The following is a 24,526-nucleotide window of genomic DNA, read 5'->3' on the forward strand; positions in this document are numbered from 1 at the left end:
TGTCATTATAAGTATGGAGCCTATCAAACTTTAGAGTGGAGAGCATATTCAGTTGTTTACTGGTATTAACTGTGTGAATTTATTCTACCGGCTATTATCTAGTTTTCTCCTCTTGATTGACTAGGGCTATGTTGGTATGACATTAAGACAAAAGAAGAAAAAAAAAAAGATTGTGCTAACTCTAAGGTAAATCTCCATAGAAACTCAGCAATAGAAACCAGGGTTACAAAAAGATACATAAACACACACCCATACACACAAATCAGCAACGAATTTAAACCACTTATTCATGACATATGAAATGGAATAACTAAATGAATTCTTAAAATTCCAAACTCTCAAACTAATATATGAAACAATCAAGATTAGTGTTTACAAAAGAAATTTTGCATTGTTCAAGAAAGTGCTGGCATGCTACAGTTAATTTCAGGTATACAAATTATACAGTGTTAAAAGAGAAGTCCCAGTACCAAATGGGATTTGAATAATCATTTTTTTGGGTAAATGGAATAATAATTCACTTATTATTTTTATGAATATGTTAATAAAATTTTAACGACTGCTAAATCCCTTTTGTAATGACATATTTTAATTCAGGTGTAAGAATATATGATAAAGGGATGCTGTCCTTTTACCAGAAGGTCGCAGTTCATCCCCAGTGTATTATTGTCCTCATCAATGTGTAAAAGGTAGTAAGTTATAGAGCTATCAAGCACTCAGCAAAGAATTTACACATGAAAATTTAAGAGTGATGGTCCACTAAAAAGTGCCAGAAATCTGTAAAGATATTGAATGACTGAAAGCATAAGTTTATCTTTACAGAACTTCTTTAAAATGCAGTTTTATACAACCAGCATAATGTAACTCTTTTATGCAAAATATTTATACTCTGCAGCCTTCACATTAAATTATTCTTGTTTCCACTAGGTAGTTCTTAAACTGAAAGTTCCTGCTGTAATAATTGATATAAGACCCTGCATTTTCTTCCTGTTTGCTATCGCTGAAAAGAGCAAACCAGAATTGCTGTTTGCTAGCAATAAACAACCTCTGTGATAGTACCTTAATCATTTTCTTTCCTTTGACTTTCTGAACCAATTAGGCAGTGACCTTGCACTTTATTTTCTTCCAATAATTATGTCAAATTATATAGACGAAAGAGAGGTATCTTTCAGAGTATGCAAAACACACTCCCCCCACACACACACACTGACCCCCATCAAGCAGAGTAATTGGATTATTAATCCTATCACTATATTCTTCACATATAAATAAGTAAAATTTAATGACTCTAGTGAAATAAAAAGAACTTAAAAGAATCAATTATTTGTTTAAGCCAGACAGTGGAGGAGACAGGAAAATGGAAAAGTGAATCAAGTTATAAAATTGTGTAAAAGAGAAAACTATTTTACAAATAAGCTATGTGATAAAATTTAGAATATTGGAAGAATAGTTAAAATTTAATGTGGTTTCTAAACAGCTTGAGATATTGAACTTATTTTTACCTTCCCATGGAAATACAAAGACAATAAATCTAGATTATAAGCGAACCAGTGAAAACTATCATCATTAGCAGCTATTTACTGCGCACTGTCTATGTGCATAGATTCACAATTATGGTCATTGAGCAAAAGCAGGTAAGGTAAGGGTGACCTTGGAAAATTTCAACATAGTGAAAAAAATTAGTAAACCAACAACTACAAGTTATCTTTTGCATTCAAACCCGTATTTCAAACAAGGCATTTTGCGGAGTGGGGAGTACAAAGGGGGAGCTGATTATTCGGTTTATATGACTAGGGCATGATTAACATGCTTTCGAGGCATGAGCTCGTGCTTGGGGTACAGCTTCATGTAGCACAGAAATTTCAGATTCTGTATCTTTGTCTTCTATTCTCATCAGCATTTGTACCTGGAAAGGATGATTATAGTTCTCAATTCCATTATGAGTCATCTCCTACTGTTTTTTTTTTACCGTCTATTCCTATCCTTCGTTATTCAAAAATATTCTTATACACACATGTCATTCCTTCAATCTGCTTTTTAATGTATGATTTTATCAGACAGCAAAATTTTATTTTCCCAATTTAGAATAATAATCTCTTATCATTGGAAGGTGACTTCGAATTTCTTCCATACATAGAATTTTTTCTATAACAATAATAATATTTAAAATATTACTACTCCTGATAATTATGACTCCCCTCAGTAATGGCATCTTAGTACTGTAATTCTCCATGGGTGATGGGAAAATGATATGCCTCTCTCAGATGCAATGTCACTCAGTCAACCAGAATCATTTATTTTTAGGATGGGAGTATAAGAGATACTATTAAAGAATCAGGTGACAGTAAAAACCTATAAAGGAAAAGAATCTGAAAAAGAATATATATATATATAATAGAATATATATATATATATATATATATATATATATATATATATATAACTGAACCACTTTCCTGTATACCTGAAACTAACACAACATTGTAAATCAACTATACTTCAATTAAAAAAAAAAAAACCCAAGTGTTTACTGGCAATTCTGTGTGTAAAATATTGAAAGAGCAATCTCTTCAGAATGGAGGTACTTATGTTTATGTGTCTTAGTGCAACTGTTAGAAAAGTATTGTACAATGTGGCATTGTTCAATGAGTTCCCTTTTGTCAGAGAGTTAAAGAGCCTTTCTCTTGCCAGGGGTAGCATTCAGACTACAGACACAGGAAAATGGTAAATGGAAAACAATAAATGCAAATAAAGCAAAAAGAGAATCAGGTTACATGATCATAGAGATCACTTCATTTTTTCAATACAAAATTATAAATGTAATGGTGTAGTTTTCCTATTCCCTATGATATTTCCAGTTTTTCTACAGCTTTGAATTCCACTAAAGTATATGATAGATATAGGATCATTGGCATACTAGCTCACCTATGCATTTATCAAAACCTGGGAAAAATTTCATCTCATATGTATAAAGATCAGAAATTTCTGTTTTTCTATCTAAGTAATATTATAAATTCTCATGGAAGGTGAAGAAATTTGGTTTTATTCTTTAAAAGGCGACTCATTTTTTTTTAAAGTTTTATTGACGTATAGTTGATTTACAATGCTGTGTTTAATTTCTGCTGTACAGCAAAGTGACTCAATTATGCATATGTATATTCCTTTTCATATTCTTTTCCATTGTGGTTTATCACAGGATATTGAATATAGTGCCCTGTGCTATACAATAGGACCTTGTTGTTTATGCATCCTATGTATAATAGTTTGCATCTGCTAACCCCAAACTCCCAATCCTTTCCTCCCTCACCCCCCTCCCCTTTGGCAACCACAAGTCTGTTCTCTATGTTTGTGAGTCTGTTTCTGTTTCATAGATATGTTCATTGGTGTCATATTTTAGAGTCCACATATAAGTGATATCATATGATATTTGTCTTTCTCTTTCTGATTTACTTCGTTTAGTATGATAATCTCTAGGTCCATCCATGTTGCTGCAAATGGCATTATTTCATTCTTTTTAATGGCTGAATGATATGCCATTGTATATATATACCAACTCTTTATTCATTCATCTGTTGATGGACATTTAGGTTGTTTCCATGTCTTGGCTATTGTAAATAGAGTTGCTGTGAGGGGTTCATGTATCTTTTTGAATTATAGTTTTGTCTGGGTATGTGCCCAGGAGTGGGATTACTGGATCATATGGCAACTCTATTTTTAATTTTTTGAGGAACCTCCATACTGTTATCCATAGTGGCTACACCAATTTACATTCCCACCAACAGTGTAGGAGGGTTCCCTTTTCTTCACATCTTCTCCAGCATTTATTATTTGTAGACATTTTAATGAGGGCCATTCTGACTGGTGTGAGGTGGTACCTCACTGTTGTTTTGATTTGCATTTCTCTAATAATTAGCAGTGATGATCATCTTTTCATGTAAGGTGACTCATTTCGTTTGCTCATAAAGAAAAGGCATTGTTGAAATTTTTTTCATATTGTGTTATTCTTTTCCTGTATTTTTTTCAGTATATGGGCAGTTCTTACATTTAATGCTGTTAGTGAATTCTTTTCAACTGCTAAAGCATCATAACCCATAGACACCCTAAGGCCTTTCTACTGTGAATACTTTAGTTCTAAAAGATCATTTTCCGTGATAATAACATTTTTAGCTATTGCAATGCTGGAAAGTACTCTGGAGGCAAACTTTCATTTTACAGATGACAGATTTGGCCTCAGATAAATAAAAGTAACTTGCCTAAGGACATACAGATAATAAATTAGTGGCGTGTTCAGGACTAGCATTGAAATGTATTGCCCCACATCCTACTGTTCATTCCATTATACCAGTATTTTCAAAACATTTCTAGACAAAGTTTGACATACATTTCCAAACTCGGTCTTCCTTGGTTTTACATTTTTGGGGTTTTCAGAGATGCTCAATAATAGTTGTTTAGAAATGCTTTGGGGGCCTAGGAAAAGTATGAATTTGTGTCTCTGCCTCTTTCTAGCTTGACCTAGCCTGCAGAGACTTTTAGGGGTTTAGATTTTGGTCTAAATTAAATGGGAAGGCATGGGAGGTTAACGCAGGTGATTAATACATTTGCCATTAGCCTTTGAGAATATTACTCTGCTTGATGAATAGGAAGAGGTCTCTTAACCAAATTGCACTTCAGTGAATATACATATATGTTTAAATATCTGAGTTCCAGGAAGTTCTAAGTTGCTATGAATTCATTTAAAAATCATTACCTAGAGATTCAAGATAGTATGTGAGTGGTTGTGGAGGAGGGCCGGGTGGGGGGCGTCAGAAGATGTTGGCAAAATGTATCTACTCCTAGGGCCAACCTTGTGAACATCCAAGGGAGATAATTATCCACTTTGGTCACCTAAAAATGTCTTCTTGACTCTGGAAAAACAAGATATATGTATGCAGATTATTTTCACATTTACACTATACAGAAATACCAGTGGTTGGCTATTATCACAATGGCAAAGATTACAAAAAGGTGGTGCTAATGTGAGTGACCCATTTAAAATATACTTTAAGAAATTATCAGCTTCTGAGTAACAGGTTAAACATTACAATTCCATGGATATAAATGTGTTTACAGTAGAAATAAGTTATATAAAATTTGGAGGTGATGGCTATAAGAATAAGGCTTAGAAAGACTAATAGAATAAAATAAAATAAAAACCCCAAGGGTTAGAAAAGTAATAGGCATGCAGAGAAAGGAGAGATTCAATCCTATTAATTAGAAATCGCATATAAATTGATAAGAGAATATCATATCAAAGTTATCTGCTTTACACAGTGCGCTTTATGGTTTTAGTTTTTCTCACTACAATTTAGACAAGCAACAAATATACACTGAACTTTGGCTATGACCCAGAAACTGCTTAATGCCACATATAGTGGTGAAAAAGAGTTGATATCTGCCTTCACAGAGCATTCGTCATGTTGGGAGCACATAACAATAAGCAGGTAAAAGAATTAAATAGAATTTGACATAGGAAAAGGTATTAAAGTTGGGCATTAGGATAGAGAATAACTTAGGGACTAGAGCAAGGGATGCTTTAGGTTTTTAAGGAAGGATTCTTTCAGAAGACAGTTTTTGATTTGAAACCTAATGGTCAATAAAATATCATGGAAAATGGCATTCCTGGCAAAGAGAATAGAAAGAACCAAGGCCACCGAAGTGGGAAAGAAGTTCTAAGCAGAGTCATACCTTAAATATCTAGACCCAATTTTTGAATTAAAGGATTAATAATGTCAAACTTGATTAACTGAAAAACAACTCCTTACTTAAGAAAAATCATGGGATTAGTATCATTTTTCATTTCATCATAGCTCTGATGCTTCCATCAGCAAAGTGGACAGCTAGTCTTTTCATAATACTGTTTTTAGTACTGAGGTTATCTGTGGTAAAGTGACAGAGTATATTTAATTTGCCATTTTCCCACTATTAGGTAGGTTCCCTGGGAATGGTTATGTATTGGTTACTGTATTCCAGAAGCTAGCATAAGGCATGCCTCAATATGCTCAAGTTCATATGTTCACAGAAAACCATTTTTATATACCTTAGGTAAAAACTGCTAAAATCTCAAATCATTGAAATAAGTCATATGGTAGTAAAATAATATCTCGATTCGGCATTTAAAATAATCAGATTCAAGTATGTGCTCTGCCACTGTAGACCATAATTTTGACCAAAGGCAAGTCCATTAATAGAGAGAGGAAAGGGTTTCCCGATTCTCCTCTTTTGTAAATAAGATGGTAGATCATGAAATATCACCAAAGGGTTGTTGGATTATGTTTTTAAAAAGGGCATTATATAGCTAGGCTAACTAAGAAAAAAAGAGAGAAGACACAAATTACTTAATATCAAAAATGAAAGAGAGGGTTAGATCTCATGGACATTAAATGAATAATAAAGGAATGCTATGAGCAACTCTATGCCCACAAATTTCATAACCTAAATAAAATGGACCGGGCTTCCCTGGTGGCGCAGTGGTTGAGAATCTGCCTGCCAATAATGCAGGGGACACGGGTTCGAGCCCTGGTCTGGGAAGATCCCACATGCCGCAGAGCGGCTGGGCCCGTGAGCCACAATTACTGAGCCTGCGCGTCTGGAGCCTGTGCCCCGCAACGGGAGGGGCCGCGATAGTGAAAGGCCCGCGCACCGCGATGAAGAGCGGTCCCCGCACCGCGATGAAGAGTGGCCCCCACTTGCCACAACTAGAGAAAGCCCTAGCACAGAAACGAAGACCCAACATAGCAATCAATCAATCAATTAATCAATAAAAAAATAAATCTTTAAAAAAATAAAAAATAAAAAAAAAAAATAAAATAAAATGGACCAATTCCTTGAAAGAGACAAACTGTCAAAGTCACATGAAATAGACAATTGGAATAGAAATTGAATCAATAATAAGTAGCTTTCCAAACCACAAAGTACCAGGGCCAAATGGTGAATTCACCATTCAGTGGTAAATTCTACCAACTATTTAAGGAAAAATTATACCAATTTTCCACAATTTCTTCTTGACAAAAATCCAACACGCTTTCATGATAAAAACTCTCAGCTAACTTGGAATAGAGGGGAACTTACTCAACTTGATAAAGAATATGTGCAAAATCCCTACAGCTAACATCATACTAACTGGTAAGAATCAAGAGGCTTTCCTGCTAAGATCAGTAACAAGGCAAGGATTTCCCCTCTTATCACCGTAAGCATCATATTAGAAAGTATAGCTAATGCAGTAAGACAAGGAAAAACAAGGTAAACATATTGGGAAGGAAGATATAAAACTGTCTTTGTTCCTAGGTGACATGATAGTTTATGTAGAAAACCCAAAAGATTCAACAACAACAATAAAAATCCTGGAACTAATAAGTAATTATAGGAAGGTTGCAATATACAAGGTTAAAATACAAAAGTCAATTGCTTTCCTATATACCAGGAATGAACAAATGGGATTTGAAATTAAAACAAACAAACAAAAAACCAATATCATTTACATTAGCATTCCCCAAACTGAAATACTTATTCATAGATCAAATGAAATATGTATAAAATCTATATGAAGAAGATATCACTACTCTGATGAAAGAAATCAAAGAAGAACTAAATAAATGCAAAGATAGTCTGGGTTCATGACTAGAAAGCCTCAACATTGTCAAGATGTCAGTTCTTTCCAGGTTGTTCTATAAATTCAATGAAATTGCAACAAAAATCCAACAGAGGTATTTTATGCATATCAACAAGTTGATTCTAAAGTTTATGTGGAAAGGCAGAAGACCCAGAATAGCCAACACAATATTGAAGAAAAAGAAAGAGAACTGACACTACTTGTCTTCAAGACTTATTATAAAGCAACAGTAATCAAGGCAGTGTGGTATTGTGAAAGAATAGACAAACGTATCGATGGAACAGAATAAAGAGTTCAGGAATAGGCTCATATAAATATATAGTCAATTGACCTTTGATAAAGGAGCAAACGTAATAAATGGAGAGAAGTTCATCTTTTCAACAAATGGCACTGGTACAATTGGACATCACATGCAAAAAAGATGAATCTAGACACAGACCTTACACCACTTACAAAAATTAACTCAAAATGGATTGCAGACCTAAATGTAAAATACAAAACTGTGAAACTCCTAGATGATAATATAGGAGAAAAATCTAGATAACTGGGTTTTGTGATTGACGTTTTAGATACAACACCAAAGGCACAGTTCATGAAAGAAATAACTGATAAGCTGGGTTTCATTAAAATTTAAATTTTCTTCTCTGCAAAAGACAATGTTAAGAGAATAGAAGACAAGCCACAATCTGGGATAAAGGTCTCATGGGAACCCCCTTGCACTACTGGTGGGAATGTAAATTGATACAGCCACTATGGAGAACAGTATGGAGGTTCCTTAAAAAACTAAAAATAGAACTACCATATGACCGAGCAATCCCACTCCTGGGCATATACCCTGAGAAAACCATAATTCAAAGAATCATGTACCACAATATTCATTGCAGCTCTATTTACAATAGCCAGGACATGGAAGCAACCTAAATGTCCATTGACAGATGAGTGGATAAAGAAGATGTGGCACATATATACAATGGAATATTAGCCATAAAAAGAAACGAAATTCAGTTATTTGTAGTGAGGTGGATGGACCTAGAGTCTGTCATACAGAGTGAAGTAAGTCAGAAAGAGAAAAACAAATACCGTATGTTAACACATATATATGGAATCTAAAAAGAAAAAAAAATGGTTCTGAAGAACTTAGGGGCAGGACAGGAATAAAGATGCAGACGTAGAGAATGGACTTGAGGACACAGGGAGTGGGAAGGGTAAGCTGGGACAAAGTGAGAGAGTGGCAGTGACATATATACAGTACCAAATGTAAAATAGATAGCTAGTGGGAAGCAGCCACAGAGCACAGGGAGATCAGCTAGGTGTTTTGTGTCCACCTAGAGGGGTGGGATAGGGAGGGTGGGAGGGAGACGCAAGAAGGAGGAGATATGGGGATATATGTATATGTATAGCTGATTCACTTTGTTATAAAGCAGAAACTAACACACCATTGTAAAGCAATTATACTCCAATAAAGATGTTTAAAAAAAAGAGAGAAATAAAATATATATACAAAGAACTCATTTAAAATATACAAAGAACTCAATAGTAAAAAAAAAAACCCAATTAGATAAGACCTTAATAGACACTTCACCAAAGAAGATTTTCAGATGCCAAATAAGCACATGAAAGGAGGCTCTACATCACAAGTTATCATGGAAATGCAACTTAAAACAAAAATAAAATATCACTACACAACAAATAGAATGGCCAGAATTCAAAACACTGACAACACCAAATGCTATTGAGGGTGTGGAGCAATAGGAAATCTCACTCTCGAAAAACACAGAGGTGCCTTAAAAGCATATTGCCATGTAAAAAAAGCCAATCTGAAAAGGCTACATATTGTACAATTCCAAGTATGACATTCTGAAAAAGGTAAAACTATACAGATGGTAAAAAGGTAACTGGTTGCCAGGGGTTAAGGCAGAGGGAAGGATGAATAGGGAGAAAGAGCACAGAGAAATTGTAGGGCAGTGAAACTATTCTGTATGATACAGTAATGGTGGATGCATGTCATTATATATTTGTCCAAACCCATAGAATTTACAACAAGGGTGAACCATAATGTAAATTATGGGCTTTGGGTGATAATGATGTGTCAATGTACATTCATCAGTTGTAACAAATGCACCACTCGGGTGTGAAATGTTAATAGTGGGTGAGGCTGTGGATATATAGGGGCGGGGGGACGGTCTATGGATACTCCCTGTACTTTTCACTCAATTTTTCTGTGAACTTAAAACTGACCTAAAAATTAAGGTCTGTAAAAATTACGTTGTAAACTTTTATATTGAAATGATAATAATTTTATACCTTCAACAAGAGTAAAATAAAAAAGAAAATATATTAAACTCTCTTGCTGTGCCACGAAATTGGCTAAGTACTTTAATGATAGTTTTATTATATTTTGAATGCTTATGATATGACAGGCATGGGTCTCTTTGAAGGTGGGACTTGTTATTCAGCAGGGCTGAAGACAAAATCCACAAAGTGTACTGCATAAGTGAAGGAAAAGGCTTGTATGGAAACTTAGATGTGAAGAGCAGTAGAGAGTGAAAGAATGATATCCTCATCCTCCTATTTTCACCGTGTGCTGAGTTTAGTGTATTTTGCTGGTCATGCCTTACCTTATCTTAGGGAAAACACCATGTCACCATGTTTCTTTCTTTTTTTTTTTTTTTTTTTTTTTTTATATGGCCTTTATTATGTTGAGGTAGGTTCCCTCTATGCCCACTTTCTGGAGAGTTTTTATCATAAATGGGTGTTGAATTTTGTCAAAAGCTTTTTCTGCATCTATTGAGATGATCATATGGTTTTTATTCTTCAATTTGTTAATATGGTGTATCACATTGATTGATTTGCGTATATTGAAGAATCCTTGCATCCCTGGGATAAATCCCACTTGATCGTGGTGTATGATCCTTTTAATGTGTTGTTGGATTCTGTTTGCTAGTATTTTGTTGAGGATTTTTGCATCTATATTCATCAGTGATATTGGTCTGTAATTTTCTTTTTTTGTAGTGTCTTTGTCTGGTTTTGGTATCAGGGTGATGGTGGCCTCATAGAATGAGTTTGGGAGTGTTCCTTCCTCTGCAATTTTTTGGAAGAGTTTGAGAAGGATGGGTGTTAGCTCTTCTCTAAATGTTTGATAGAATTCACCTGTGAAGCCATCTGGTCCTTGACTTTTGTTTGTTGGAAGATTTTTAATCACAGTTTCAATTTCATTACTTGTGATTGGTCTGTTCATATTTTCTGTTTCTTCCTGATTCAGTCTTGGAAGGTTATACCTTTCTAAGAATTTGTCCATTTCTTCCAGGTTGTCCATTTTATTGGCATAAAGTTGCTTGTAGTAGTCTCTTAGGATGTTTTGTATTTCTGCGGTGTCTGTTGTAACTTCTCCTTTTTCATTTCTGATTTTATTGATTTGAGTCCTCTCCCTCTTTTTCTTGATGAGTCTGGCTAATGGCTTATCAATTTTGTTTATCTTCTCAAAGAACCAACTTTTAGTTTTATTGATCTTTGCTATTGTTTTCTTTGTTTCTATTTCATTTATTTCTGCTCTGATCTTTATGATTTCTTTCCTTCTGCTAACTTTGGGTTTTGTTTGTTCTTCTTTCTCTAGTTTCTTTAGGTGTAAGGTTAGATTGTTTACTTGAGATTTTTCTTGTTTCTTTAGGTAGGCTTGTATAGCTATAAACTTCCCTCTTAGAACCGCTTTTGCTGCATCCCATAGGTTTTGGGTCGTCGTGTTTTCATTGTCATTTGTCTCTAGGTATTTTTTTATTTCCTGTTTGATTTCTTCAGTGATCTCTTGGTTATTTAGTAACGTATTGTTTAGCCTCCATGTGTTTGTCTTTTTTACGTTTTTTTCCCTGTAATTCATTTCTAATCTCATAGCGTTGTGGTCAGAAAAGATGCTTGATATGATTTCAATTTTCTTAAATTTACTGAGGCTTGATTTGTGACCCAAGATGTGATCTATCCTGGAGAATGTTCCGTGTGCACTTGAGAAGAACGTGTAATCTGCTGTTTTTGGATGGAATGTCCTATATATATCAATTAAATCTATCTGGTCTATTGTGTCATTTAAAGCTTCTGTTTCTTTATTTATTTTCATTTTGGATGATCTGTCCATTGGTGTAAGTGAGGTGTTAAAGTCCCCCACTATTATTGTGTTACTGTCGATTTCCTCTTTTATAGCTGTTAGCAGTTGCCTTATGTATTGAGGTGCTCCTATGTTGGGTGCATATATATTTATAATTGTTATATCTTCTTCTTGGATTGATCCCTGGATCATTATGTAGTGTCCTTCCTTGTCTCTTGTAACATTCTTTATTTTAAAGTCTATTTTATCTGATATGAGTATAGCTACTCCAGCTTTCTTTTGATTTCCATTTGCATGGAATATCTTTTTCCATCCCCTCACTTTCAGTCTGTATGTGTCCCTAGGTCTGAAGTGGGTCTCTTGTAGACAGCATATATATGGGTCTTGTTTTTGTATCCATTCAGCCAGTCTATGTCTTTTGGTTGGGGCATTTAATCCATTCACGTTTAAGGTAATTATCGATATGTATGTTCCTATGACCATTTTCTTAATTGTTTTGGGTTTGTTTTTGTAGTTCCTTTTCTTCTCTTGTGTTTCCCACTTAGAGAAGTTCCTTTAGCATTTGTTGTAGAGCTGGTTTGGTGGTGCTGAATTCTCTTAGCTTTTGCTTGTCTGTAAAGCTTTTGATTTCTCCATCAAATCTAAATGAGATCCTTGCTGGGTAGAGTAATCTTGGTTGTAGGTTCTTCCCTTTCATCACTTTAAGTATATCATGCCACTCCCTTCTGGCTTGCAGAGTTTCTGCCGAGAAATCAGCTGTTAACCTTATGGGAGTTCCCTTGTATGTTATTTGTCGTTTTTCCCTTGCTGCTTTCAGTAATTTTTCTTTGTCTTTAATTTTTGCCACTTTGATTACTATGTGTCTCGGCGTGTTTCTCCTTGGGTTTATTCTGTATGGGACTCTCTGCGCTTCCTGGACTTGGGTGGCTATTTCCTTTCCCATGTTAGGGAAGTTTTCGACTATAATCTCTTCAAATATTTTCTCTGGTCCTTTCTCTCTCTCTTCTCCTTCTGGGACCCCTATAATGCGAATGTTGTTGCGTTTAATGTTGTCCCAGAGGTCTCTTATGCTGTCTTCATTTCTTTTCATTCTTTTTTCTTTAGTCTGTTCCACAGCAGTGAATTCCACCATTCTGTCTTCCAGGTCACTTATCCGTTCTTCTGCCTCAGTTATTCTGCTATTGATTCCTTCTAGTGTAGTTTTCATTTCAGTTATTGTATTGGTCATCTCTGTTTGTTTGTTCTTTAATTCTTCTAGGTCTTTGTTAATCATTTCTTGCATCTTCTCAATCTTTGCCTCCATTCTTATTCCGAGGTCCTGGATCATCTTCACTATCATTATTCTGAATTCTTTTTCTGGAAGGTTGCCTATCTCCACTTCATTTAGTTGTTTTTCTGGGGTTTTTTCTTGTTCCTTCATCTGGTACATAGCCCTCTGCCTTTTCATCTTCTCTGTCTTTCTGTAACTGTGGTTTTTGGTCCACAGGCTGCAGGATTGTAGTTTTTCTTGCTTCTGTTGTCTGCCTTCTCGTTTCTTTCTTTCTTGTAAGGCAAGCATAAAAGCAATCTTATGAGTGGGAAACTAAATAATCTGCTTCGTATCAGGTAGTCTGAATTGGAATGTGAGAATTTTCATAAGGATTTTTGGGAAAGCCTGATGCCTGGTACTTAAGGACCTTTGGACACATGGAATGCCCAACAGGTATAGAATCCCTCTGGTAGTGAGAAGGGAAGACATCTACCCCAGAGAGATTTTGCCTGGTCAATGAAAAGTGATTTATTTTCCAGGGTCCTTTTTACATAGTACTGTTTGTTGCACAGGGTCCAATACTTTATCCTTGGGGATCATCATATATATCTATGATGGAATAATGCAAGGAATAATGGGAATATATTTGCAAACATCCTTTTCCGTTTGTTCTTTGGGATTGAAAAGGTCTGTGTCTAATACTCAGGTTCAGTTTGCCAAGCCGGATAGAACATGAGCCAGATTGTCATTTCTTGGAGCAGTAAGATAAGCAGAGACCCAGGGGTTATCATTTTGTCACCAGGGACTTTCTCTGGGAGGATAAACTGTTGGTTACAAAGGCATTGCTGCTTTTATAAACTCACTGAGGTTAAAGAAAGAAAAGTATAGGAGTTCATGCTCCTTCCTAAACCTTCTGCCTGAATTTCATAAGTATTTGATATATTTGCTCATTCCCCAGTATTTTATTTAGATTTGGGCTGAAAAGTTTTCATAATGTTATATAAATAAATAGATATCTAAAGAGAGGCATCTTTTAAAAAATTTATTTATTTATTTATTTTTGGCTGTGTTGGGTCTTCGCTTCTGTGCAAGGGCTTTCTCTAGTTGCGGCAAGCGGGGGCCACTCCTCATCGCGGTGCGCGGGCCTCTCACTATCGCAGCCTCTCTCTTGCTGTGGAGCACAGGCTCCAGACGCGCAGGCTCAGTAATTGTGGCTCACGGGCCTAGTTGCTCCGCAGCCTGTGGGATCTTCCCAGACCAGGGCTCGAACCCGTGTCCCCTGCATTGGCAGGCAGATTCTCAACCACTGTGCCACCAGGGAAGCCCGAGAGGCATCTTATATCAATAATTAAATTGAGAATCACGTACTTGAAAACTTTATGAAAAGATTCTGGGAAGTTCGTGTCAAATATGGCAGCATAGTTTTTGGCTCTTCCCGAATCCTCATATAAAACCATACAAAGTAACTAGAGAGCAAACAAAACAAAACTAAAACAAAACACAAGCAAACCAAAAACCAAAAACATCAAAAGTCTAATGGGACACCATTCACATAAACATCAGTGACTAGGGAGCCCTGTGAAACTTCAAAATACCAGCAGCTATAGCCACAGATAGAGCAGTTATTGGTATGAAGGCAATAGAAGACAGAGGAAAATGAAGGGATAGCTGACAGACATGAAGAAAGAGAGGCTGACTAGTTCAAAGTTATTCTTCAGTGTACACAGTGAGACAATTTGAGAACACCAGCTACACCTAGGTGGGGAGGTGCTAATGCTAATAGCAACAGAGAGCAAAGGGCCTGTGATAAGTACAAAAGGGCTGAAGCAGACAAGCTTCTGTGAACATGCTAAACTGACTCACTGGGATCTCTTCTAAGTGAAGACCCCTGCACTGAGGAGAAACTACTGGAAGTGAAGAAGAGGAACAGAACAAGGACGACTCAAAGCAACATGCAATAGTTTGAATACTACACGAAAAGAATAGGAAAGGGGGTTTCTGTGAAGTAGTAGAAGCTATCTGAACCAAGCCTCCTTTTAAAATGAATGACAAATACATCTAGTGTCAAATTCCATGCAATATTTCTACAGGAAAAACAATTATGAAGCAGAATGACGTCACAATGAGATATATGTTCTCAAGCATATCAAAACTCTAATATTTCAAAACAAACCGAAAGACATTAAGCAAATGATACAAGACGTGAATGAACAAAATATAATACAAGTAGGAAAACACTCAGGAATGAGGTGACGTGCTCAGAAATAATTTGAAATAAAAGAAAAAATCATTTTAGACATGAGGACTAAATGAGAAGGACCAAATAAGCAAGTCAGCACAACAAATAATGTCTTAAGAGAAAAAAGATGGAAAGGCAAAACATTTTTTCATTAGTAATAAGTTTTAAAGATTTATAACTAGATATTGAAAGAACCTTACGTTGGAGAATATCTACCCAGAATACGTTGGAGAATATCTACCCAGAATGACCAAAACAAACAATAAATTTCCTAGAATTAAGGAAAAAAAAATGCTTTGAGCATCAGCCACAAAGGACATGCAATTTACAAAGGAAATAAAACATCAAACCATAAAACATTTTATTCCTGAAAAATATGAAATGACATATTTTAAAAAAAGGAAAAGCTGAGGCAATGATTTTATATCTGAAAAAACTGACATTCAAATATAAAAGACCTGTACAAACTGTTATTAACACACAATATCTCAAAGAATATTTTTCTCAGGAGCCCTTCCTGTGGAATCCACTAGAGAACAAGAGTTGGATAACAAAAATGACTACAGACATCAACATAATTAGTGCTGGTGAGCATTAAATATATAATTATACTTGTAGAGAATTAAGACAAAATGAGTCTTTAAAGGGAAAGATTATGGCATATAATGATTATACAGTCTGACAGTGGGGAGAAATTGGGAATGATTCATGCAAAATATAATTTAAAACTATTCCTAGTAATCATAATTGGTTGGGATAGCATTAGTTTTGTGAGTCTGAGGCTGTTGTACGGCAAACAAACTAGATACGAAATATTTCAATATTATTATTCCTCTTCTTAAGAATCAGGATTCACTGTGTAGCAGAAAGAAGATTTGGCTATAATATATAAGGTGTTATGTTGAAACTCTTTCATCTTGAAATTTAAATTGGAGTTATTAGTATGCCTTCTCAGTGTATTTAAATTTTGTGCATTCAGGAATTCTAGAAACAATTCCCAGTAAGCATCCCTTGTGTCAATATTGTGGACATAAAATAATATTTCCCATTGAAAAAGCCAGAGCTTCCTGAAAAATGGCTGAGTACAGAACTGGGTCAGGAATAGTTTGGCATTCCAGATAGGAAGGACTCTCAGAGACTTATTAGGGTCATGTTAAAGCAGGCTTCAATAAGAGTAAGAACTGCAATGAACCTAAGCCCATCAAATGTGCCTAAATCCATGAGTTCATAATATTGAAGAAAAATTAATTAATTATTGGCAACCTCACGATGATGGGTAACAAATTCATTACATTAAAAACTGGTTGGGCTTCCCTGGTGGTGCAGTGGTTGAGAATCTGCCTGCCAATGCAGGGGACACGGGTTCGAGCCCTGGTCTGGGAGGATCCCACATGCTGCGGAGCAACTGGGCCCGTGAGCCACAACTGCTGAGCCTGCGCATCTGGAGCCTGTGCTCCACAACAAGAGAGGCCGCGATAGTGAGAGGCCCGCACATCGCGATGAAGAGTGGCCCCCGCTTGCTGCAACTAGAGAAAGCCCTTGCACAGAAACGAAGACCCAACACAGACCAAAAAAAAAAAAAAAAAAAAAAACCGGTTAAATAAAAGAGTGAAGCATTTGTCTTTACTTTCCTATTAACTGTACCATTGAGTAACCAAATAGTAGACTAGAGAAAGCATCTTCTTATAACTTTGTTCTAGCTGTTGAATGAAAACAAAATGAGAGAATTTGAATATTAACATTTTAGAACCCTTGATGATTTAATTTATGTAGGTGTTGAATATCAGTGAATGCTGACACTCAAAAAAGTGTAAAGAGACATTAATTATATTAATTATGTGCTTCTTGATGAAAGAACACATCACTACTAGGGTCTTGGTAAGGGAATCAAATCTGAGACTGATCAGGCATCTGGATCCAGTTACCAATTTGCAGGAAATGTAGCTGACAAAGGAATACAGTGAACTGTGAAAACCCCTATAGGTTATTGCAATGAAAAGAAAGGAAGAAGAGAGAACCTGTAGATTAAGAGAGACTTAAAAGTTGATGGATACTTAGGTTGTTTCCATACCTTGGCTATTGTAAATATGCTGCTGTGAACATTGGGTTGCATATATCTTTTCAAATTAGCGTTTCCATTTTCTTCAGATAAATACCCAGGAGTGGAATTTCTGGATTATATGGTAGTTCTAGTTTTAGTTTTTTGAGGAAATGCCGTACAGTTTTTCATAATGTCTGCACCAATTTACATTCCCCAAAAATTAAGTTCTCTAGCTGTGCTTTGGCATTTAGTAAAAGGAAAGGATGATACAGGGGGAAAAAAAAGAGAGACTTAAAAGTAATATAAAGTTTTAAAAAGTGGGCATACACTCTTGGATGATAAAATTACAGTGAAACAAGGAAGTGAATAGTATAAAAGTCAGGATAGGGGTGCTTTTGAAGGGAGAAGAGCCATGATTAAGATGGGAGAATGGAGGGACTTCTGGGATGCTTACTCAAGTTCCATTTCTTGACCTGGGTGATGGTTAAAAGATTATTCACTTTATAACAATTCATTATTTTCTACATTCTTTTTTGGTTTTATTTTACAATAAAATGTTCAAAAAGCCTTCATAATAAGCAGCAGCTAAATATATAAGCTATTTAGTTCTTTTTGGATAAAATTATACATGTAACAATGTCTGAAATAGTATGCCCTAACTTGGATGTTTTTCACTGGGTGGAGAGTGAAAGAAAATAATTGATCATATATTTTCTATTTTATACACTTCTTTTATGTTTGAATCAATTCTTTAAATCAGATGCACATATTGTATAATTAAAAGAAAAATATTCATAAGAAAGAGATAAAAAGCCTGTTAAGCTACTTGAAACACTGGCAATATAGTATAAAAAGAAATAAATGTCCATAAATATCAGTCAGAGGATCAAAGGCCCCACCCTCTGCTGTGTATTTCCTGGGCTATTGTATTGGTTACTTTGTCTCTAATTGTATTGACTAGTTACAAGTAACCTGAAACACTCAGCTCAAATATTTTGGAACAAACAGAGGAAAACAAATTGTTCTACTTAAAAATTATAATTTTGGAGACAAAATAAACTAGAAGTTAAATTCTGAACTGCAACTTGTTTGTAAAATTTTAATTGTATTGCTTAATTATTCTTTTATAAAGTATTGGTTCCCACAAAGGGAAATGCGTAAAATAACACTACATGCTTTGTTCTATTCAGTAGCTCAATTAGCAGGCTTAATGTTAAGGACTGAAGAAAGAATGTGCCTATAGAAGTTGAAAAATTCAGTTCCCTGTCAAGAAAATATGAACCTGAATACCATTGTACCTAAGTTACTTCCAAACAAAGCTATTTTAAATTCTCCTTTTACAATGTAATTAAAAAAAATTTTTTTTATTTTGACCAATTCTTATTCTTCTAAGAGGAAATAAATTATATTTTTAGCTGTTAAGAGTTGTCAAATGTTAGTCAAGAATATGTAGGTGCTGACTTTCGTTTCAGGATGCCATTCTTAAATGATGAATCCCTATTTTAAAATAATTCTTCCCTGATTTCAACATTGGCAAATGCACAGGAACTCTATGTCTTACTGAGTTTTTTCAATATTAAGTAGTACTATAGACTCCATTGCAAGAGAATTAAAATAGCCTCTTTAAAAAAAGAAAATATTACTGACTGCATCAACAATGCAAATGGAATGTACTCATGATGGGTCATTGTTAGTAGAGAAGGATAATGCAGTTCTAATGCAGATTCATACAGTAGGGAAAAAAATTTGTACATTACAATTCAATTCTGATACTATTATGACAAAGAGAGACCAATAACTTACAAGCATCCTTCAGAAGATACCAAGCCTAGGTTTTATAACATTTGAATTGAAATGTAAGTGAAGGATAGTCTACCATTTTTTTAAGTCTAAGGGTTTTCTTTATCTTTTTATCTAACAAGACAGCAACATATATAGTATTCAAAGGGAACTTTGAAATTAGGTAGCCCGCTCTACTACTTTTCTTCTTCTCAAACTGAGATTCAAAAACACACCCTTAGAATATGCAGTACATGCTGTGGTAAATAAAACCTCAGTATTAATACAACTTATCTTCCCCTAGTGTGATTTTGGGTGTTTACTGGCTACTAATTAAGTAAGTTGCTTTATAGTATTTGTCACGCACCTTCACGGGAGACAGTATGCTAAGTACTAAGAATACTCCATTGCACAAGGCTCATTCCCTTACAGACCTTACATGTTAGTAGCTGATATAAGTAAATAAGTAACCAAATCAATAAGATAAATTCCAGGCTGTGATAAGTGTCTTGAAGTCAATGAAAAGGATATCAAGATTGGACAATTAGAGGGAGTACACCTAATGCACTGCCATTTAAGGTGATAGCTAAAGAGTGAGGAACTAGGCATGGGAAGACCTGTGCAAAGAGGGCTCTAGGTAGAGGAAATGCTGTGTGAAAGGGCTTAAGAAGAGTGAAATTGGAGGTTAGTGAGCAGGGAGAGAATGTTGTGATGAGGGAGAGGTAGCCATAGATAAGATCACATGTGATCTTTTGTCTTTGAAAGCCTTTATGTCAAGGGTGTGTGACATGACACTACACTGTCAGGGTGCAGTGGCTCATTTTTAGTGAACAATACATTCTTGTCACACTTATACTAAGATGCCATGATTTTTAAGCAATATGTTAAAAGTGATGATAATAAGTAGTTGTTTAATATGGAGGTAGAGATTAAGTAAGCTACCCTCCCTCCCTTATCCCCCAAAGATACTCCACCAGCAGACACACACATTGGCCTTTGGGCGATATGGGTCCCAGCCCTCTTTTAGAAGTGTAGAGTTGGCAATCCATTTTTAGCATTTCTTAAGTGACAGGCACTATTCTAGACACTGGGAATAGAGCAGTGACCAAAACCAACCCCAAATCCTAACATGTATTCTCTCACATGAATTAGTAAAATATATTCTCTCACACAATTTTATATGCATATATACGTATATTCTCTCACATGAAGTATACACACACACAAGTATTCTCAGAGAAAAACTACAAAGCGGGGAAGGGAGATGAGGAGGGTTGGCATGAAGAAGGGGCAGGAGTAGAATGTTTAAGAAAGGCTTTACTGATGGCAAGATGTATAAGCAAAAGTATAAAGAAGGTAAAGTTACAAATCCTAGGGATATATAAGGAATGAAGAGAACTGTCCTCCAAGCAGAGATCAAGTGCAAACGCCATGAGGTTAGATCATTCCCTTCGTATGTGAGTGTTAACCAAAGTTTCAGAAACAGAGACCTGATTGAAATTTTAAAAAGGTGTTTATTTGGGGTCTGTTAGGACTGTAGCCTGGGAGGCATACATTCAAGAAGCATTTGAATTTTGTTCTGCCAGACTACAAAATGGGGGAGGCTTATAAAGGCAAAAACTGCAAGATTACAGTTCGTTACAAGTTATTTATCAAGAATTATAATTGGAGCTGGCAAAGAGTAAGGGTGCTTGTTAAGTAAAGATTGAATGGAGTTTGAAATGGTTGCGTAGTTACAAGGGGAGATCTTGAGACCATAAGGTAGCAGCTGTCAGGTGTATTTCTGAATATGTCTAGTGATGTCCTTGGGTCTGGTCCAGTTCAAAGAAAGTTCAAGTTCTCAGTGGTACAGACGTGTCTGAGACCAGATCCTCAATGGCTGCCCTACTCTATTTTTGTATGCCTGAACTATGATTACTCCATTATAATTTCATTTTGTCATCATGAGGAAAAGAAAGGTATGGATGAGAAAATGAGAGAGTAGGTGATGAGATCAAACAGGTAACAAGGTTTAAAGGTAAAGTGTGAGTAAAAGGAGTCAAGGTATCTATAAAGTTATCATCCAGAGCAACCAAAAAATAAAGAGGAAGACATTTTTGGTGAACAGACATAAGCCAAGATTTGCTTTCATCCATATACAGTTTTAAAAGTCTGTTAGATATCCAAGTGAAGATATCAATTACCAGTCTGGAGCTGTGGGGATAGGTTCAGGGTGCAGATATAAATTGGGGCTTTTCAACCTATAGATGATATTTATAACCATGTGACTGGATGAAATTACCTATTGAGTAAGTGAGGATGGCAGAATGCCAACATCTGAGCCCTAAGACTTTCTAACATTTATGAATCAGAGTGGTGGAGTTCAATCAGCAGAGGAGACTGAGAAAGAGGATCTAATTCAACAGAGAAAACCAAGATAAGATGTTGAGAGAGAATTAAAAGAATAATCATCTGTGTTAAAAAGGTCGAAAAGATAAGGACTTATCATTCACCATTGAATTTAGCAACCTACAAGTTAGGCAATGTCAAGAAAATAGTAATTTCTCAACATTCCACAATAAAGTTAAAGAGAATCAGTTCATGGTCCAAAGACAGCTCACATGCCCTGAGTTCCCAGAATTTGTCATAAATGAAAATATGTATTAGTCTGCCTATGACAGACCTTTCTATATGTATCACAATACAGAAATTACAATTAGTTTGTTTTGTGTGACCCACATTGCTCTATCCAATTCCACATGGTATAGCAGAAATGTTGATGCCCTCCCTGTTTTCATTAGGCATGAACATTTTAGTATGACGTATACAATCTCCACCTACCAATATTTCCATCTCTGGACTCCAGGGCTCTTTCTGGAATGGGAAGATCTTTCCATTCACACATAGGACAGGCCAGAAGTGCCTGGGAATAAACACCTCTGGGTAGCAAAGGTGAGATAGTTGTGAGGAATGGGTTTAACTCCATTTCCCAGTCTCCCTGTTAGATTAACCCCTAGCTAGCCATTCTTACAGCTGTCTCATTTCACACCCTTTTATTGCTTATGTTCCCTTTACTCTGGGACTTTCCCAATTCCCTGCTAGAGTACCCTCCACCTGTCAAGTAAATCACTGCACTTGAACTTTTTAATTTTACTTCTCCCAGAAAAAATGATTTGTACTCATACATGATATCTTTCTTGGGTTCCCAAGCAAAGAACAGCAACAAAGCATGGTCATCTGTCTCTTTTCCTTATTGAAGTAGGAAGGCTCATTAAGAGGATCTCAACCTTTTCCCATAATTCTGATTAAAACTAACATGAGGACACATTTTCTTGGGGTCTTTTCAACTCTAACCGATTGAGACTCTTGGATGGTGCTATGTTAGTAGTGTTTATTGCTGCTGTAACAAATTCCAACAAACTTTGTGGCTTAAAAAATACAAATTTATTATATTACAGTTCAGTAGGTCAGAAGTTTGTGTCAGCATCATTTAACTGGTTACTATTCCCCAGGTATCATAAGACAAAAATCAAGATGTCTTGATTAGGAATGAAGCTTAGGGCTTAGGGGTTGAATCTGCTTCCAGTTTATTCAGTTGGTTGGCTGAATTTCAGCAATTTGTGACTTTAAGAATGAGGTTCTCATTTTCTCACTGGTTGTCAGTAGAAGGTTGCTCTCAGCTTCTGGAGGTAGACCTCATGCCTTAGCATGTAGCTTCCTTCATCTTCCCATCCAGCAATGGAGAGTTGACTTCTTCTCACACCTTGAATCTCTCTAACTTCTTTTTCTCCTTATCTTTCTCACACTAGTCAGAGAGATTTCTCTGCTTTAAGAAAGGCTCAAGTGAGTAGATTAGTCCCATCTGGATAAGCCAGAATAATTGCTCTATTTCAAGGTTTGAAGCCTTAATTTAATCAGCAAAGTACTTTCACAGAAATACGTAGATTAGTGTTTACTTGAATAAGCAGAGGAGATGAGTCTTGGCAGGACATCGTTAGAATTCTGCCTGCCAGAGGAACCATGCACTTCATTTGCCCCTACTACTTGTGAACATTTAGAGCTACAGAGAAGTGCAACTGTAAAACCCAATTTCTAGGCAGTAAGACCAACTTCTAGGTCTTTTATGTACACCCCGGGGAGGATGGTAGTAGTTGTAGGTCTCTATCCTTGCACGATCTTTCTTGAGGGATAGAGTGTTTCTCATTATCTTTTTTATCTCTACATCATGATTGTTCCAGTCAACACAAGGTTGTACTGACAGTACATTCTTTTAGTCATGAATTGTAAGTGAGGTATATTACACAAAAAGAAATAAAACAAAAAAGACAATAGACTATGCGTCTGAGTAGAATGTCAAAAATCACTAAAAATCCCAGGTGGCAATATCATCTACAAGTTCCAAGTACAGAATGAGATCAAGTACAGAATTTTATGAAGTGGAAAAATCATCTCTGAAAGCCAAAGAGTTTTTTGAGTCACTTGCTTTTGGTTGGACCCAGGGCTGAAGTTTTGGGCCTCTGTGACATGTCCAGCTTCTGCTTTACTCTCAGGTTTATTCTCAAGAAAGCTGCTTTCTAACCCAATCTCTCTAAATTTTGAGTGTTCATGCAACTTAAGTGGTCACTGTGTTGGAGGAGGAAAACTAGGTTCTGTTTCTTGATGTCCCACGCCCCGCCCAGCAAAGCAAGCGACGATTGGAGCCCTGTGGGAGCTTTCTCCCCTCACAGCTGGCCATTTTATTTTTTGTTTGTCTTGTTTTCTGTATGTTGTCCAGTTACGATTGTTTGTTATTTGCCACTCTTTAGGCTTAGTTCAGGGAGCAGGGTTCATGCAGCTTTTCTTGAGGACCCATCAACTTTTTTTTTTTAATAGATTTTATTTTGGTTTATTTATTTTTGGCTGCGTTGGGTCTTCGTTGCTGTGCGCGGGCTTTCTCTAGTTGCAGCGAGCGGGGCTACTCTTTGTTGCGGTGCGCGGGCTTCTCATTGCAGTGGCTTCTCTTGTTTTGAAGCACAGAATCTAGGCGCAGGGCCTTCAGTAATTGTGGCTCGTGGGCTCAGTAGTTGTGGCTGGTGGGCTCTAAAGTGCAGACTCAGCAGTTGTGGCGCATGGGCTTAGTGGCTCCGCGGCATGTGGGATCTTCCCGGACCAGGGCTCAAGCCAGTGTCCCCTGAATTGGCAGGCAGATTCTTAACCATTGCACCACCAGGGAAGCCCCAGGACCCGTCAACTTTTAAAAACTCACTGCATCCCCTCTAAACTCCATTTTTCTACCTGAGGGCTAAGGTCATTAGGATTTCCTGCTGTGCACCTTAATTATCACTATCTCACCAGTGGCAAAAAAAAACAGACAAACATGCTTGGAAAATGCAGAGTGGTGGATGGGAGATGGGGCAAAGGGGGAAAGGAAAAAATGGAGAGTATTATTTTGAAATCAGTACCTCGCACACTTAGGTACTATGCACTGAGATAGTTAAACCAAAGCTCATTAAGTA

The sequence above is a fragment of the Balaenoptera acutorostrata genome, chromosome 14, assembly GCF_949987535.1.
Source record: "Balaenoptera acutorostrata chromosome 14, mBalAcu1.1, whole genome shotgun sequence".
NCBI lineage: Eukaryota > Metazoa > Chordata > Mammalia > Artiodactyla > Balaenopteridae > Balaenoptera > Balaenoptera acutorostrata.